The following is a 15,880-nucleotide window of genomic DNA, read 5'->3' on the forward strand; positions in this document are numbered from 1 at the left end:
CCGGGCGGTCCACCGAGCGGCGAACACGCACCCCCCACGGCCTCCCTCAGACGCAAGTAAGCACCACGGACAGGACCAACACCCGTGGGGCGAATCTCTGGTGCTCACCTATCCCGTATGGGGCAAGCTCACAGCGATCTTTGATCGCACCCTTCCGTAGAACCGAAGGAAAGGGGAGGGGGGTCCAGCAGTCTTCTATCCCAGTGGTATAAAACCCACTCCCAGGATTTCCTGCCTCATCCCCGTATAGTTGGATTAAATGTTAATGGCTTGTTTAAACATAACTCGCATGGGTTCACCGCGGTGTCTCATGGAGAGGGGACACAAATCAAAGTGTCACTCAGCAATCTCCAGCACTTGGGGAGAGAAAAAAAAATAGCCAGCCAGCACTGTCTCATTAAGAGAGCAGAGCCCGGCATCAACTCCAGTTCATTAAGAAGGGACAAATGACGGGACCCAGACCACACCCGTGTCAAATCACTGCCCGTAGTAAAAACTCACGTCCAAGAGGAAAAGCCGCATCCCGGGTCGCACCCGATGCCCGGACCCCCCAAGATCCCGAGCCCCGAACCCTCACCAGAATATTAGTCAATATTTTAGATTAATCAAAAATTAACCAATATCTAATGCCGGTGAGTCCTGCCAGCCCCCGGCATTTCTAAAGATGCTCCAATGCTCTATTATGGCTTCACATTCTGCATTAATACATTACATACAAAAAGAAGCCGGACAAATTGGATCTTCCCAAAAAAATCCCTCACCTTACCCCCCCCCACCCCCCACCTTGCAGACAAAAAAAAAAATTTAAATTAGTTGGTCGTATCCCAGTCTTTCCACAATTTATCCCACTTTAAGTATGATCCTCGTTGTTTATACAAGATCTTCTCGTAGCCTTTCACCTTCTCGACCAAACCCAGCCAATTATTACAATCTGGAGCGGAGGAGCAAAACCATACTCTAGAAATGAGAAGCCTAGCCAGAAACATCACCTTAATCAACAATCGACCATTTGCGGGTTGGTAATTGACCTCCGATAAGTCTCCCAGAACCCATATCCTGGGAGTGAAGGGAACAGCAATGTTGAATTTACGAGCCAGGTTGGTTTGAACCGATCTCCAGTACCTGCTCACCATTGGGCAGTCCCAGAACAGATGTAAATGATCTGCCTCGGATTTACCACAGCGTGGGCAGTCAGAGGAGGTTCTAAGTCCTCTCCTATATAACCATGTAGGTGTCACATATATTTTGTGCAAAATATTAAATTGTACCACAATGTGATTAAAATTATGCGAGACCAATTTTAAACTTTCCCCTATATTCTCCCAGTTTGGAGAGCCCGTCGCTGAAAGCGAAGATGACCAGGCTCTCTGTCCTGGTGAAAGAACATCAGAAAAAAAACTTTTTCATTAAGTGTCTATAACAGTGAGATACTTTAATTCTCGTGACAATTTTCTTAGAAATTAAATCATGTAAAAATTCAGGAGTTTCTATAATAAGAAGATAGCGATTCGCAGTGCTAGAAAGTGCTGACCTTAATTGAAAATATGCATACCAAGCCACCTCACCTAGATTTGCCCCTTGCTTTAAATCCGCAAGGGGCAAAATGTATCCACCACTGACCACTTGATGCAGGTACTGAATATTCTTGGTCCTCCAATACTGGCTGCAACTCAGGTCATTTAAATTCAAGAGCTTTGGGTTATGCCACAGTGGAGTACAAATAAGTGATGCCCCAGCTCCACACCAGTTCCTTATATTTCGCCAAGACTTTATAGCCATTCTGCAGAAGAGTGTATACCCATTTAATGCATTTAATAAATAGTCAGACTCAAGTACTGTAAAAAAATCTGCGAAACCTGAATCTTTCACCACCCTGCTGCAGAACTGGCTATTTTCCCATTCATTAAACAAGCAGAGTTGAGAGGCCACAAAGTACCCCCTAAAATAGGGGAGGTTAAGGCCTCCCCGACTATAGGGCATAGAAAAATAGAGTACCTTCAATCTCACACGCTTCCTCCCCCATATTAAATCATTAAGCATCCGCTCTATCAATCTAAAGTACTTATCTACAATCCATACAGGCGAGTTGCGCAAGATATATAGAACCTGGGGCAGCACCACCATTTTTATTAATGAAATTTTTTTTTGCCATATCTTTATTTTAACCCTCAGCTTTATCAACAGAGGGAGCAAATTAAGTTGTAGATATTCCTGTGGTTTGGCAGAAACTGTTATCCCCAGGTACTTTATTGAATCTGAGATCGTTAGCTGGTTGTACCGTTCGCCCCGCAGTTCATCTATAGGGAGGAGAACGGTCTTCTCCCAGTTGATCTCGAGACCGGAAGGACCGGAGAAGAGACCAACCAGGTCCATTATGCGAGGAAGAGTAGTGTCTGTCTGATGTATAAAAATCAAGATATCGTCTGCATAAAGTGATACTCGATCGTGATTCCCCATTGTGCCAAAACCAGCCACCCTCGGATCCTGCCTAATACTAGCCGCTAAGGGTTCAATGTAAATATTAAATAACAGGGGGGAGAGAGGGCAGCCCTGACGGGTACCTCTTCCTAATATAAAACTCTCTGTTATCATATCATTGATCCGTATCCTAGCAACTGGGGAGTTATATAGGAGCTGTACCATCGCCAAGAATCTTGGGCCAAAGCCCATTTTTTTCATCACCTCCCAGAGAAAGGTCCACTCCACCCTGTCGAAGGCTTTAGTAGCATCCAACGACAGGATGGAGCGGGCGCCGCTCCCCGGGGACTGGATATTCATAAATAGCCTATGCAAGTTATGATGGGTGCCCCTTCTTGGCATAAAACCATTTTGATCTGGATGGATAATAGTGGATATAACCCGCGAGAGCCTCCTAGCCAAAATTTTTGATAGTAGCTTAACATCAGTATTTAATAAGGAAATTGGTCTATAGGAGCTCAATTCTGCCGGGTCTTTATCCTTTTTCGGAATTAAAACAATAAGAGCCTCCATCATGGAGCATGGTAAGCCCCCTCCCTGGATCGCTTGGGAAAACACCTCAAGTAACTGGGGGAGGAGCGTCTCACCATACCTACGGTAAACTTCATATGGGAGGCCATCCAATCCTGGCGATGAGCTCCCCGAGATAGACCCCAGAGCCTCCTTCAACTCAGAAAGGGACAGCTCCTCCTCCAAAAATTCCACCTGAGCTTCATTCAAGGTAGAAAGTGGAATCCTCTCCAAGAATCGCATCGCCAGTTCGGGTGTCGTATCGGGAGGGGTCTATATATCTGAGCAAAATATTGTAAGAAGGTATCCCTAATCCCCTCTAGATTTGTTATGGTTTCCCCCTCTAAATTACGAATTAAAGTGATGGATTGATTTTTCCTATCTTGTTGAGTAATTATTCTTGCTAGGAGCTTACCAGGACGTCCGGACTCCGAAAAATATTTAAGCCCCTTAAAGAATACTCTATGATTTGCTTTCTCTACTAAATACTTTTCCAAGCAACAGCTAGCCTTCTGCATCTCTTCCCTGTTGTGTTCCGTGGGTTGACTGGTAAAACACTCATTGGTAGAGACAGCGATCTTAACCAGTTCCTCCTCTTTACCCCTAAATGTTCTCCTTGCTGCAGCGATCTCACTGATAAAGACCCCTCTTAGATACGCTTTCAAGGCATCCCATACTACATTGATATTAGCAGAGGGAAAGTTTACCTCCCAAAAGGAGGATATCAATAATGTAATAGACTGAGGATTCTCCATAACGGCAAGCCAATATGGGTTCAACTTGAATCCTAGCCCCCTTATGGCCTTATTCTCCCCAGTGCGAACCTCAATTAGTACGGGTGAGTGGTCCGAAACGGTTCGTACTCCGTATCGAATCTTGCTGATATTACTCAAATTGCTCTCATTAGTGAGTGCTAGATCAATCCGAGACATTGCTCTCCCCCCCCTGCTAACGCAGGAGTATACTCTCTTTCCTCCGCCGAGATGTTCCCATATATCTACCACTCCTACCTCTAAACAGAACTGGGGCAACAAGGAGTTACAGGGGTTCCTCCCCCGATCTGCATCTAAAGTAAATCTATCCTTGTTGGGGTCCATAACCGCATTGAAGTCCCCCATCAGGATTAGCCGGCATTCTGGTCTATTTTCAGCAAAAAGCAATAGCTGAGTCAGGGGGTACATTGAGAATGGAGGGGGTATATAAAAGAAAGCCAGAATGTAACTGTGGCCATACAGCTTGCCGTGTAGGAAAATGAATCTACCCTGATCATCTATATAGGATTTTATAAGGATGAAGTCTACAGAATTATGAATCAGGACTGAAACGCCCCTGGAGGATCCACTAAAAGTGGAGTGATAAGACTGGGAGTGCCATCCCGCTGTCCAGACGGCACAGGGTTTCTTTAGTAAGGTGAGTTTCTACTATACATATAATTGCTGGAAGGTATCTTTTTACTGCATCCATAATAGCTTGCCTTTTAACCCTTTCCCCAAGCCCTCTAACATTCCAAGATACAATTCTGATAGACATCAATCAAAAAAAGAAAAAAAGAAAAAAAAAAAGAAAAAAAACAGCCTGCAAGGTGTGTTCCCGACCCCCCCCCCCACCCTCCCAACCCCCTCTCCATTGATCCGCCCGAACTACTCAGCGAACCTCTAACCCCCGGCCACTCTCCCCCAGCCAAGCCCCACCCCCCAGCATCCCTTCAAACATAATATTACGCGATTTCAAATGCCTGTTTGATCGATCCAGTCTGACGCTTGTTGTGGTGTCTCAAAAAACAAGGAAGTCCCATTGTAGATCACTCTTAATTTCGCTGGATACTGTAAAGAATATTTAATATCCTTTAGCGCCAAGCGCTTCTTTATCTCTATAAAATTGCGTCTCTTTTCCTGAGTCTGGCGAGCAAAGTCAGGAAAAAAGAGCAACCTAGAGCCCTGATATTCAATGGGAGTACATTCTCTAGCTCTTCTTAATATCATATCCCTATCAGCGGACAATAAAAGTTTCATTAAAATTGTGCGCGGCGGCCTCCCTGGGATAGGTTTTCCTCCTGGTATTCGATGAGCTCTTTCTATTTGAAACATAGAAGAAAAATTCTCGCTGCCTAGATTGTGTGTGACGACATCTTTGAGTTGCTCCTCTAGCTGCCGGCCCTCAGCCCCTTCTGGGAAACCAATTATACTTATTCTCAAGATCCTCCAGCCTGTGTTGTAGCACTTGGTTTTCTGAGGCGAGAAGCAAAGTTTGAGATTTTAATGTGGCTATATCGGTTTGCAGTGAAACAACAGTTTTTTCCACATTGAGAACTCGGTCACGGATCTTTACTAAATCTTCCCTGATTAGGGTGATATCGCTCTGCACTGAGCCCAATTGAGTGGACATCCCCTGCACCAGGGAGCCGTTGTTTTCCACGGCAGAAAGGATCTTATCTAATACCGATGGATCATATTCTGTTCGCGTTTGTACAGGGAAGCCCTCCTCTACCGTCTCCTGATCTGCCTCCATTGATCCGTCCTCAGAGGGTTCCTCAAACTGGGGCGTTTTAGCATTTTTCTTCACGTTAGCAGAGGGTTTAGTTTTAGGTGGATTTTTTTCAATAGGGAAGGGTGATTTCAAAAACTTATCAATCTTGTTTTCTGGTGTTTTAGACCCCAATTTGGTTGCCGAGGAGTCCACTGATCGTCGCTTTGGGGCCATTCTCTTCCCTTTTTTTTTTTTCGGCTGGCTCTCTCCCTTTTTTTATTAATTTTCCAGTTTCTTTATATCCCCCCCCTTTTTTTCTTTTTTTTTTCTTTTTTTTCTCTCTCTTTTTTCTTCCTTCCTTTTATCCCTGTTGATTTCACACCTCGCTGCTTCTTTCTTTTTCCCAGCTTATGCTCTCTTTTAAACCTCCTTATAGCTTCTCTCTCGCCTTATTCTCCCCCTTTTAACCGCTTCCTCCCCCCCTACCTGACAACGCAAAAGGAAAGCGGAAAGAGGCAAGGCACAAAATATACGTCCTCCCAGCAACTCAGCAACACAGAAACCAGCACTATACAAAGACAAGGTCAACCAAGGCTGTGTTCTCACGTGTCCAGGAATGGCCAGCAGTCCAAGTTGCAGGGAGACAGCAGAGGAGAAGCCGCAGGCAAAACAGCGAGGTCACCGGATCCAAAGCAGGGAGAAGACAAGAGACAAGGGCCAGCCGACTAGGAAAGGAGAAAGGAGGTCCCTGGAGCAGTGAAGCAGCCGAAGTCAAGCACAAGCAGGAGGGAGAACCGACAGCAAGAGAAGAGCAGCGGAGGGTCCCGTACAGCGCGTCCAGCAGCCAAACACCGATGAGCGGCAGGTAAGGTAATCCAGGATCCAGGAGCCACGTCCAGCACAGAGACGCCGCTCAGCGCATCAATGCTTCAGCGTCAGCTGCGCAGCATCGGCTGGTCAGCTGATCGGGTAAGCCGGGAGCCTGGGGGGAGGAGGCCGGCGCGGGAGAGCGAGACGTGCTGTGTTCACGTCATCCCGCCGTATCCCGTCTGGAACGCGATCAGGTAACAGGTGTTGCCATGGTTGTGAACCATGGCTTGTGTTGGTACTTCCCTTTGTAATTTCTCAGTTGTTTCTATCTCTTGTGCTTGTTGCTGGCAGCATTCCTTTGATGGACTGGCTGTGTGCTGGTTGGGGAATGTTTGCTGGCATCAGTCTGGAGTGGGAACGGTGTCCGAGATGGACACGGTGTTCGGTGCAGTTTCTCCTGACTGCTTGTTGGCTGACTGCCAGGGGCCTAGTTGGTGGTCCTGGCGTGCTGGCAGCTGTTTTGAGGGACGTGCTGACACCAATTCTGTACTTTTTTTTTTATTCTCCCCTTTGCTGTGGGTCCGCCACCTTTTTTCCTGTTATGTTTTGGGGAGGACTTTGAGGGGAGGGAGTGTAACGGCTGTGTCATGGTCTGGTGGTAGTGGACTGTGACACTTTAGCCATACATGCTCGTTGCCAGTGGCAACGTGTAGTTTTTAGCATGTTTACACACTTCCCCTTTAAGGTTGCCGTCCCTTCCCATTCTGATGGGTATGGGGTTAAGTGTGAGCAAGATGGAGCTGGGTGTGGGCTGCTCTTGTGGTACTTGGGCTTGGGGCCTGGGTTTGGTGGGACTTTGGCTTCTTGTGGAGCTGGAGTTGTGCTGCCATCCTGGACCTTGCCATTGAGGGCCACCTTGTTGGACATAGATTGTCATCCCTTATGTATTCTCCATGTTCCCTACCTTACCTGCCGATGCAGTAGCTGTGCACTGTCTGTCTCTTCCCTTGCTGCTAGGCCTGTGAGACTCTTGTTCATCCGTGTCGTGGAAGAACAGGTCGTCTCTCCTCTGCTCCTATTCCAGGGATTATCGGGGTATATTTAGGGTCCGAGGTTCCTGGGTATGAGCAGTCCTACCATCTGGGTCCGTTTATAAGGTTAGGAGTCAGGGCGAGGATTAGGGAAGCTATAGGAGGTGACCTGCTTCTTTTTCCCGGTGTTCAGGCCTAGCTGCTTTCCCGTTCCCTTCAGTTCAGTTTTGTCCCCATTGACAATGAATGGGGACAAAACTGAAGCGTTTTCCCCCGCTATTGAGATCCTATGATGGATCTCAATAGCGGAAAGGGAAAGCACAAGTGTGAAAGTAGCTTTCGATAGGATACAGCATCAGGTGTTTTGATTTATACAGTACGCAACATAATGTAGCCTAGAATAGCTTACAAGCTACTGAAATGTCTAGAGCTGGGTCAAACAATCTTTACCAGGGATATGGATGTTACTTTGTATAGCTGGAAGAAGTTACCACCTTCTCTAGAGAAGAAACCGTTGTTTGCGCTGTATCTTAGAATAGCACTGTATCTCCACTTAAACAAAGGTGTCTTGTTGAGAACGTGCCATATCCCCAAGTCTTTAGCAACAATATCTTAATATCAAGATTCTAGAGCTAAAATTAAGAGATTGATGGTAACATTTGTAACGTTCTGGGAATTAACAATTAAACAGGTTTATATAGAAAATATTGAACTAATAGACCGTGTTCAGTATGGCAGTCAAGGGGTTACTTAGTTTTTTTTTTATTTCTCCTCCAGCCAGCTGTACCTACGGCTCCATGGCTTACAGGTTCTCTTTACTGGACGTTGTCTTCTGTCAACCTCAACACAAACATGGTCAGATGCTTCACTACAGCTATTGATCGGCCTCAGTCACTGCCGGTGACCATGCCACTTTGGGACACGACACCTCTGAGGCCAGTTAGTGCACATAATCCTGTCCATGTGAAAGCAGACAGACAGGGATCGGACGTCCAGGAAGGAAGGAAGCCTGGGATTCATAGAGCTGGAATAGAGTGTCAAGGAGAAGGAAAGTCCAACTGCAAGCACCTCCCCCAATCAGCTCTTTGAAGGGACTGTGGTGCCCCACTGAGCTCCATGGCCTCTTCCTTGGCTTGTGACATCACAATCATCAGGCACGTGGCCTTGGAGCAGCTCACTCCCACTCAAGAGACTTGGCCCGAGCAGCAATACAAAGCACAGCCGCTATACAATGGAGGGCACTGTGCTTGGTAAGCTGTCAGGAGACTGCAATACTCATTTCAGCACTGTGGCCTCCTCAAACAGCCAATAGGCAGGGGTGCCAGGAGACAGACCCCCGCCAATCTGATATTGATGCAGGTAGGTCATCAATATTAAACACCTGGACAACCCCTTTAATATAATTGATGTTGCTGATAGGTCCTCTTCAATGTCAGGGGACTCTTCTAATAAAAAAAAAAAAAAAACACTGCTTAAAGCATAAAAGCATGCAACCCCTTAAAATTGCACTTCTGCATTTGGCCGATATACGTACACAGTGCACTATAGACTGTGTAAGTGTTGAGTGAATCGGATTCAAATTGCTCTATCCGAACCCGATTTGTTTGAAAACTTCTTTTACAATCTCTCCTCCGTAGCGCGTTAAAATGTATGGGCTCTTCTGAGGCCTTGAAAATCTTGCTGCAAATAATGCGAGACTTGCTTCAGCTCGTGTCTATGACTTTACACTTCAGGTTATGCACATAAATTACTGTTTTAAATTCTGGCTTCGTTAATGAGATTTTGAAACAGAAATATATATAATTTATAGGTGCATAACCGAAAATTATTTGCAGCAAGATTTTCAAGGCCTAAGAGGAGCCCATACATTTTTGCACGCTACAGAGGAGATATTGTAAACAAAGTTTTCAAATGAACCCAATTTGCTGAAGCCTAGTTATAGTGTTTGGATGTTTTCTGTATGTGTTATTTATCCTTATTATTTATTAATGTGCTTTGTTTCCTGTGCCATTAGTGTTACATACACTGCCATAAACTTGTATAATTCTCCCCTAGAATCATTGCAAATAGGGTATAATATACATATAACCATACATACAGAGCCCAACAGAGCCTGCCATAGAGGCACCATGCCAAAGGTTCTGCTCTGTGCATGTGCCCTTAGATTTCCATGTTCTATATTCATAGTGAGTACCTTGTAGTCATCGCTGGTAGCTCCATCGGGAAGACCAAATGTGGCATAGTTGGCCCAGTTGTCATCTCCTCTTGGGTTGTTGGCATTGTTTCCTCCCTGGCTGGACCAGCGATCTCCCACTGTACATTTACCATTCATGTTATTTTCATGGATACTGGCCACCAGTGTCCAACCTCCACCATTGGTTGTCATGTCACAGAAGGTCTGATATATCAGCCCATCTTTTGTGGTCAGAGTGTATAATCTATCTAATTGGAAAAAGAAATAGGCCATGCATTTTGATGTTAAATGAGTTGTGTCATTAAATTATATTTTATTATATTCAGAATTTCAAAAAAATATTTCTGTTAAAAAAAAATGCTCTAGAGCTGAGGCAGAAAGGACATGCCCCCTGATAAAGGACACACCCCTGAGCTGCCAGCCTGAACAGGATATAGTAGAGTAACTAGAGCAATTCATTGGAGCATCCATGTGTGGAATAGGACTGATTCTAGCTTTGTGAGAAAGAGATTATCATGTTCTATATGATGTCTGATGTTTCACACAATTTATATCTAAGGCTAGTTTTACACTAGCATGTTGAGATCCTGCAGGCTGTTCCAGCAGGGAATAGCCTGCCAAATATATCTGCATTCTGGTACTGCCAGAAGCAACCGCATCACCGTCCGACTCTATTCACTATAATGGAGACTGGTGGAGATCCGGCCACAAATATGCTGGGTTGCAGACGGATCTCTGCCAGTCCTCATTATAGTGAATAAGGCCGGCAAGTTTTGGGTAGTGTCCGGCAGTGCTGGATCCAGACATCTGTCAGAGAGGCCTAACACTAGTGTGAAACTAGCCTTAAATAGTAAAAATGTAAATCAATTTGCAATATTAGGCCCTAAATTGCCGGCCACTAGGGGTCTGCCTTCCTTCTAAGTGGTTGTCAACTGCTGGTTAAAGGGGTTGTCTCACTTCAGTAAGTGGCATTAATCATGTAGAGAAAGTTAATAAAAGCCACTTACTAGTAGTTGCGGGTCTGCAGGTGAGCTGACCCTTTAAAATATTTTAGGTGTGTGCCTGCTGGTGAACTGACCCTGTAAAGCATTATATGCGAGGGCCTGCAGCTGAGCTGACCCTCTAAAAAATTCTATGCGAGGGCATGCATGTGAGCTGATCCTATAAAATATTTGAGTTGCGGGCCTGCAGGTGAGCTGACCCAGTAAAAGATTTTAGGTGCGGGCCTGCATGTGAGCTGGCCCAGTAAAAGATTTGAGTTGCGGGCCTGCAGGTGAACTGACCCAGTAAAAGATTTGAAGGCCTGCAGCTGAGCTGACCCAGTAAAAGATTTTAGGTGCGGGCCTGCATGTGAGCTGACCCAGTAAAAGATTTGTGTTGCGGGCCTGCAGGTGAGCTGACCCAGTAAAAGATTTTAGGTGCGGGCCTGCTGGTGAACTGACCCTGTAAAACATTATACGCGAGTGCTTGCGGGTGAGCTGACCCTGTAAAACATATGCGAGGGCCTGCAGCTGAGCTGACCCTCTAAAAAATTCTATGCGAGGGCCTGCATGTAAGCTGATCCTATAAAATATTTGAGTTGTGGGCCTGCAGGTGAGCTGACCCAGTAAAAGATTTTAGGTGCGGGCCTGCATGTGAGCTGATCCTATAAAATATTTGAGTTGTGGGCCTGCAGGTGAGCTGACCCAGTAAAAGATTTTAGGTGCGGGCCTGCATGTCAGCTGATCCTATAAAATATTTGAGTTGCTGGCCTGCATGTGAGCTGACCCAGTAAAGGATTTGAGGGCCTGCAGCTGAGCTGACCCTGTAAAAGATTAGTCATGCGGGCCTGCAGATGAGCTGACCCAGTAAAAGATTTTAGGTGCGGGCCTGCTAGTGAGCTGAGGTGGAAAAGGCAAACCCAACTTGATTTTGATGGCTGCATTAATCTGCAGGTGACCGTCAGACAGGTCTACAGATTTGTTTCTATCTGCATTATCTCAACAATCTGTGGCCTCAGTCTTTTATTCAGACTCTGCCATTGTGCCACTATGTGGCTTCCTCATGCTGCCATCTCCACACCATGTCACTTTGCCACTCATTTTTATCACCATGCTCCTGCTGATGCTGCTTAAAAGGCCTTCAACTGATCATGAGGCCCACAATTTAATTATGGTTTTGGAATCAATAAACCCAACTTGCTTTTGTGGGCGGCATCAGTGGCGTAGCTAGAAATGACTGGGCCCAGAGCAAATTTTTGAATGGCGCTCCATCATACAGTAATTTTTTTTTCCCCTTCCATTCATGCCACCCCCATTCTTGTGGCTAGTAAAGATCGCTCTCTCAGACCAGGACCGGCAGCTGTTCCATCCGTTTTATACACTGTCTATACTGTCACTGTATATAATTTCATTGTGTAATACTGTTTAGGGGGCCCTGACCAAATCCTTTAGTCCTCCTCCTCCTGGATGGGCCCATTCTGGGTCAGGGCCCCAAAGCTGCAGCTTCCCCTGCTTTCCCTATAGCTACGCCCCTGGTCTGCATTAATCTGCAGGTGACGGTCATACAGCTGCACAGATTTCCTTCCATCTGCATCTTTCTAAACAATCTGTAGCCTTAGTCTTTTATCCAGACTCAGTCATTGTGCCACTATGTGGCCTCCTCATGCTGCCATCTCCACAGTCACCTTGCCACTCATTTTATCACCATCCTGCTGCTGATGCTGCTTAAAAGGCCTTAAACTGATCACCAGGCCCACAATTTAATTAATATTTTACGCACAAAACTAATTTTATAGGAAAAATTGATTTAAAACATTCTTTCCTGTATAATTACTTGTATATAAAGTGCAAGTGCTGCCAAAAGTTACAAGGAAGAGGCACTACGATACAACCTGTACATCACATAAAGGTTACAGGCCTGCAGGTGAGCTGAACCTGAAAAAGATTTGATTTGCGGGCCTGCAGGTGAGCTGACCCTGTAAAAGATTTGAGTTACGGGCCTGCAGGTGAATTGACCCTGTAAAAGATTTAAGGTTTGGGCCTGCATGTGAGCTGACCCTGTAAAAAATTATATGTGAGGGCCTGATGGTGAGTGGACCCTGTAAAAAATTATATGTGAGGGCCTGCAGGTGAGCGGACCCTCTAAAAAATTATATTTGAAAGCCATATATGCGAGGGCATTATATGTGATGAATAAGCAATGCATGTTGATATAAAGGAAGAGGAGGGGAAGGATGAGAAAAGGAAGATTTAACCATATACCCTTGTTTGTGGTGGAAGGGGTGCATGGGAATACAGTGTATTCACTACATTAAAAACAACACATGTAAATTGCCTTTATGTTCATCAGCATTCCTCTGGTGGAGTCGAGAAGTCATGGTCAATCCAGGCCTTGTTCATTTTTATATGAGTCAACCTGTCAGCATTTTCAGTTGACAGGCGGATGCGCTTATCTGTTATAATGCCACCAGCAGCACTAAATACCCACTCAGACAAAACGCTGGCGGCAGGGCAGGCCAGCACCTCCAAAGTGTAGAGCGCCAGTTCGTGCCACGTGTCCAGCTTGGACACCCAGTAGTTGTAAGGCACCAAGGGATCATTGAGGACGCTGACACGGTCTGCTATGTACTCCCTTATCATCTTCCAAAATTTTTCTCTCCTTGTGGCAGTAGGCCGCACATCAGGGTGAGGGTGCTGGCGGGGTGTCATGAAACTGTCTCAGGCTTTGGAGAGTGTTGCCCTGCCTCTGTTGGAACTGCTGTGTGTTCCCCTCGTCTTCCCTCATGAGTTGGCGAAGGAAGTACGGACTCTGCCGCGTTACTACAAGAAGATTTAGACTAGCACATTCTTATTCATAGTCATAGGTGCATATCCATAAAGCAAACATGGTTGATAAAAAAATAATGACTTGCACACACATATGAACAATAAAGCTGACTATGAATAAGAATGTGCCAGTCTAAAACTTCTTGTAGTATTTATTGAGGGTAGCGCCTCTTTTAGACTAATCAAACGGCCATCTGCCTGGGGCTTCTGAGCAAAGTACAAATGTAGCTGGTTCCTACACTGCCCTGAAAATGTAGACTTAGGTAAGTCCAAGAGAGGCGGTATATTAGTGTTAGGGACCCGTCTGCGGAAGCCACCTTGACACCTGGTAGATGGGCCCGACACAAGTTTGATCAAAATGTGCGCTAAGAGCTTCCATTGATCCATTTATAGTATAATACCACTTGAATTTAGAATGATCCCCATTTCTCAGCTTTATTGTTCATATGTGTGTGCAGCCATTATTATTTTTATCTGCCGCCAGTGTTGTCAGATGGAAAATTTTGGAGCAATTTTCCATCTTCTGGTATTTCACCATTTTACTCGTCCTCTCCACCAGAGGAATGAGAAATGAGAAGTTCTCTTTGTAGCGGGGGTCGAGAAGGGTGAACAACCAGTAATCCGTGTTGTTTAAAATGAGTATAACGCGCCGGTCGCGGGAAATGCCATCTAACATGAAGTCATCCATGTGTGCCAGAGTACCAACAGGCGAGACTTCGCTGTCGTCATCAGGAGGATCACTCCCAATCTCCTCATCCTGTTCCTCCTCTTCTGCCTACCCACGCAGAACAGATGGAATTAAACTTTCATTGGTACTACCCTCTGTAGCGGAGGCAATCGTCACCTGCTCCTCCTCCTCTTCAGCCCCCAATTCGCGCTGAGAAGATGAACTGAGGGTGGTCTGGCTATTACCCTGTGTACTGTCTTTCCGCCATTTCCATATGCACAGCTTCGTCCTTAATTGTGAGCAGCGAGCGTTTGAGAAGACACAGAAGTGGGATGGTGACGCTGATAATAGCGTTATCGCCGCTCACCATCTATGTTGATTCCTCAAAGTTCACTACCACAGCAGACTCTCTATGCGTGTTACTGCAAGCCACAGTGTTCTACACCACTATACAGGCTCTCTGAAGCCAGGAAATAGCAGTTTTTTTATGCTATTCGCCACAAATAAATTTGTATCGAACCAAATTTTTTCACAAAATTTGACAAACCAGCCGGGTCGACTATTTGAAAAAATTGCTCATCTCTACTCAAAATATTTAAACATTATGTAATTTTTTAGTTTTATTGATTTCTTACAAGGACATTCCAGCATCCATTGTATGAAGCCTTTCTACGCATTACAATTGTGTGTAACTTATTAGCGATAGAAGAGGAGAATGGAAGATTTGATGATTTCCTTGCTGTTACTCCCCGCAACGAGTGTTCCATACCCATCTGGCAGTAGCGTCTCCACACTGTCTGGGGGTCTTCATCTGGGATGTAGCCTCCTCCTCCAATGCAGTGCTGCAAATATATCATGACCAAATGAAATAATGGTAGTCACTGTATAACGATGTATGGTTTTGCTTTTTCTCCTTAGAGGCTATTATATCAAGCCAATGGCAAGTGTGTGAGGGGTGGATGGCAGTGACGGAAGCTGGAAAATGTTTCCCCACTATCATAAGTTCTTATTGAATACATTATTCACATTATTATAATTACATGCTCTGGATTGCATCCTGTCACCTTCACTCCTGGACACGGAGCCAGGGCAGCTCTTTCATTATTAATAGCCGGACAAATCCAGGAACAAACTGTTCTGCAAACAGAAAGAAAATAATTAGTCTTGCACCCATCTCTATGAAGATCATTGCAATCTTTCTGTTCAAATAAGAATGACTTTACAATGTCCATTAGGTGAATAACATGATTTTGTCCTCTCAGCGCGTCCAAAGTCATACACTACAGCAGGTCCATTCTTAGTGAGCAGGCCCCAGCGCTATACACCACCGGGAATATCTTTCATACGGCACAAAAACCATTGTTTGTTGGCAGACCATGACCCTGTACAAGCAGGGCGTGTGCTGCTGACAATATGTAAACTGTAGACCGCAGAGTGCACCTGTCTTTGCTATTATTTTGTTATATTGTTATATTGATTATCACATCCACATAATTGCTATCTTGTGAAGGATGTCTATTGTGGTACTTGTGGTTCGCTGTGGGCATCCTCCACCGTATGCATTTTTGCTGGGGATCGTCATTAGCAGCGGGCCACAAGTGCAGGATTTGCTCCCCTATATATGTGCACGACTGCATGTGGGTTTGAGCACCTCCTGCTAATGTCACCCTGTCTTTTTGGTTTGTATATAGAGATTCCTGGAGGTGTATAAACTCCAATTTAAATATGCCTGCTTTCCATCTACAGGCCACATTTAGGTGCACCTGTGAGGCCTGGGCCATATCAGCCAGTCTTGAGTGGGACTTGCAGACTCCTCCCTCCTCCCATTGCAAGCATGGCTACATGCTGGAGGTGACTGGTGAGTTGTTTGTGAGTCGGCCTCATGCTCCTGTAATTTGCCCACTGGCTCCTGGTATTG

At 45.4% G+C, this 15,880-nt stretch overlaps 1 pseudogene; it reads right to left on the reverse strand.

The window, feature by feature from the left end:
* The window catches only part of LOC122942169, a 74,986-nt pseudogene extending 65,224 nt beyond the window's left edge, over positions 1-9,762 (reverse strand).
* Between the last annotated feature and the right edge of the window lie 6,118 nt (positions 9,763-15,880).

The sequence above is a fragment of the Bufo gargarizans genome, chromosome 6, assembly GCF_014858855.1.
Source record: "Bufo gargarizans isolate SCDJY-AF-19 chromosome 6, ASM1485885v1, whole genome shotgun sequence".
In the NCBI taxonomy this organism is placed as follows: Eukaryota; Metazoa; Chordata; class Amphibia; order Anura; family Bufonidae; genus Bufo; species Bufo gargarizans.